The sequence below is a fragment of the Mus caroli genome, unplaced genomic scaffold, assembly GCF_978045245.1.
Source record: "Mus caroli unplaced genomic scaffold, Mus_caroli_1 scaffold_18, whole genome shotgun sequence".
Classification (NCBI taxonomy): Eukaryota; Metazoa; Chordata; class Mammalia; order Rodentia; family Muridae; genus Mus; species Mus caroli.
The window spans coordinates 74,070,242-74,074,257 of NW_028227273.1; positions in this window are offsets into that span (position 1 = coordinate 74,070,242).

Genomic DNA, 4,016 nt, shown 5'->3' on the forward strand with positions numbered 1-4,016 from the left:
CAAAAGCATAGTCTTGCCTATGTCAGCAGTACCCTAGTGGATGTGGCGAAGGAGGAACACTCCTCCATTGTTGGTGGGATTGCAAACTTGTACAACTACTCTGGAAGTCAGTCTCGGGGTTCCTTAGAAAATTAGACACAATACTACTGGAAGATCCAGTAATACCTCTCCTGGTAAGAACGACACATGCTCCACTACGTTCATAATTACACATGGTCCACTATGTTCATAGCAGCCTTATTTATTATAGCCAGAAGCTGGAACGAACCCAGATGTCCCTCAACAGAGGAATGGATACAGAAAATGTGGTACATTTATATAATGGAGTACTACTCAGCTATTAAAAACAATGAATTTATGAAATTCTTGGACAAATGGATGTATCTGGAAGATATTATCCTTAGTGAGGTAACCCAATCACAAAAGAAGTCATTAGGTATGCACTCACTGATTAGTGGATATTAGCCCAGAAAATTAAAATACCCAAGATACTATTTGCAAAACACAAGAAAATCAAGAAGAGGCAAGACCAATGGGTGGATACTTCATTCCTCCTTAGAATAGGGAACAAAATAGGTAAAAATAGAGAAAGGAGTTACAGAGACAAGTTTGGAGCTAAGACAAAAGGATGGAATATCCTGAGACTACCCCACCCAGTGATCCATCCCATAATCAGTCACCAAACCCAGACACTATTGTGTATGCCAGCAAGATTTTGCTGAAGGGACCCTGGTATAGCTGTTTTTTATGAGGCTATGCCAGTGCCTGGAAAATACAGAAGTGGTTGCTCAAAATCATCTATAAGATGGAACACAGGGAACCCAATGGAGAATCTAGAGAAAGCACCCAAGGAGCTGAAGGGGTCTGCAAACCTATAGGTGGAAAATCAATATGAACTAACCAGTACCCCCAGAGCTCGTGTCTCTAGACGCATATGTAGCAGAAGATGGTCTAGTTGGCCATCACTCGCAAGAGAGGTCCCTTGGTATTTTGAACTTTATATGCCCCAGTACAGGGGAATGCCAGGGCCCAGAAGTAAGAGTGTGTGGGTTGGGGAGCAGGGCAGGAGGAGGGTATAGGGAACTTTCAGATAGCATTTGAAATGTAAATAAGAAAATATTTAAGAAAAACAATAAAATAAAAAGGAATACTTAGCTTGGACATTTCATTATATGTTGTATATGTGAAACACTCTATGATATAGATGTTGAAACTGTTTTCTCTCATTCCATAGGCTGCTTAGTCTTTATGGAACAGTTTCATTTGCTGTTGATAACTAATTTCATGTAGTTTTATTTGTTTATACTTTGAAGTTCATTCACTATTTGCTAAAATCTTTTTCAGAGAGTTTGTATCTAAAACTTCATTCATTGTTATTTCTCATAGATATTTCAGTGTTTCATATATTATGTGAACACCTCTACTCTGATTTGAATTAATCTATGTACTGGTTGAAAGAAAGATTCATTCATCAGGCAGAGGAATAGTTTTGTCAGTGATTCTTGAACAAAGAGTGCTGTCGCCAAGGTATGTTTTATATTTCTTCCAAATAATGGAAACTGTAAATGTTCATGTGAATTTTGGGAAAGGGTCTCTCATTATAGCTTGGACTAATGAGATCTTCCCTGTTGTCTACAAGGCACAACTTTGAGAAGTGTGAAACTTTGACTTTGGAGAGGAGAAACAGATTCCTAGAAGTCTAGAAATCTGTATCTCATAACAATACATCATGGTGGGTTCTAAACAGTATGAAATATTTTTCCTCTTTCATAGCAAGTGGAAGGAAGCATTCAAGGAAGAGGCTTAAATCTCTATTTGGGACTCTGAGCCACATGAACACTTAAAAAGCTGTATTCGAGGAAACAGTTATAGCATTGCAGACATATTTAGGAGAAGAGGGATAACATCATTCAGAAGGACGATTATTTTTAGAATCCATATTATTCTTAAAATAAACAAAGGTTGAGAAGACAGCTTCAAAGATGCTAGCCATAGGTATTCCAGCCTCAATGACAGAACCAGGTAGGCCTGTAGCTTTCTGGTCACAGATGGTCCCAAAAGGCTTATACACTGAATGAAAGAACCAACTCTCCCAAGACTTGGACTATGTTCCTCTTTATTTTGTATTTCCAAACATGTTGTTGCCTCCACCCAAAAGGAAGCTTTCTGTAGAAAATAAATCTCTCATTCCTGTGAGATGTGTGGTGGGTGGTTGCTGTTGCCACTTTTTGGTCATATAGGAAGATTGATTGAAGTTTGTTGATGGTCAAGGATGAAAACAAATGTATTCAGAGATCTCTTTTTCTCTCTACACTCTCCTTTATCTTCTGTGTAGTATTAGGGAATGAAACTATGAGTAATTATTTGGTGAAAAGGAAAAGAAGGGTAGAATATTGTATCTCCTTTTAGAATACAAAAGTGACAAAAGTTTGGAATATCTTATTGTGATGAGGATTTTTGGAAAATTATTGAAAAAATTCTTATTTTAAATTTCTACACTTATGAAGCTACTCTTATAAAATATTTGTAATGACTAAGAAATTCACATTGGAAGTCAGTCACCTTAAAGATGATCAAATCCTTTAGTGCATTCAGAAATTCCACTGTAGCCATGCTCAGAATTGATACTCTTAATAATGAGAATAAGCCCATCATTGTCTGTTGTATACGTTTTGCAACTTAAGCTTAGGATGACTAACAAGAAACAAGCAATTTTTTTTAGATAGACTTTAGACATATAGGTTGTTCTTACACACTTCAGAGACCTTGAGAATGTGATATTTAAGATATTTTAATTTTAAAAAGTTTTTTTGTGAGTAAGGTAACACTCTGAATCTCCTCAAAAGAAGATGATGGGCAAAAAATAAATCTTCATCTAGAGTATGTTACAATGTGTGAAAACTGGTTACTAGGCTATAAAGTGCCCTTTACCCTGACTGATGACAGAACAGAGTACATACTCTTGACAAGCAGGATTCTGGATAGGCAATGACACCACATTTCCTAGACAAGGTGGAAGATTCCCCGAAATTTCTCTTTCACAGTCAGGTCTCTCACAACTTCTGGGCATGGCTGCCAAAATCAATGTATCCACTGATGCAGATACATTTTTGGATAACTGTCACAGGATTCAGTATAATTTTATTTAAAACAGAGGCTACTTGGTCGGCACATCAGGTAAAAATATTCCATTTCAGGTATTTTATGGGTTTCAAAAGTTGATTAATGGTGGGCATTCCTAAGTCCAATGCTGAACATTAATCAGCAAAGTTCTGATAATATTACCTTAGTCACAAACCGAAAAACTAACATTTCCTTAGGTTGCCTTCTAAGTATAAACTTTAAATGCACTTTTCATTGTAGTAATTTGAAAAAAAAAAACCCTTACAAAACTTTGGAATAAATAAGATACAAGGAATTTGTTGAAAATTGTTAAATACAAATGAACTGAACATTGTAATAGTAATTCTTACTGTGATATTTCTCATAAGCTTTCATATTGTATAAAGTTTACAGATATTAAAAATAAAATCCATTATTGGACTAAAAATAGAAGATGTTGAGATCACTTACATCAATGCATATTGTAAAAACTGACTTGTAAGATTTTTTTCCATAACTCACACTTGTCAGCTTCCACTAAAAGCTCTAAAATACATGAATTTTGAGTGGTTATTCCTGAAATGCTTTCTTTTTAGCCTTTTTCTTTTCACTTAGTTGATCAGCTCTAATGTAAACAGTGGGGATCTGTCTAAATCATTTTTCATATTGAAAGTTTCTTGCATCATATGCTCAGCCAATTCATCCCAAGAGAAGATAAATCCAGAGTTCTTGCTGTTTGTAGACTTTGATGAAGTCATAGTGCCTTTGGCAAGTGAAGAATATGAACAATCATAATTCTCAACATGTTTTTCACATGAATAGAGGGCCTCAGCATCAGAGTCTGAAGGAAAGAATAGTTTTAAAATTCCCAATAACATTTTTAATCCCTTAGAGTGATTTGTGTGACAGACTGA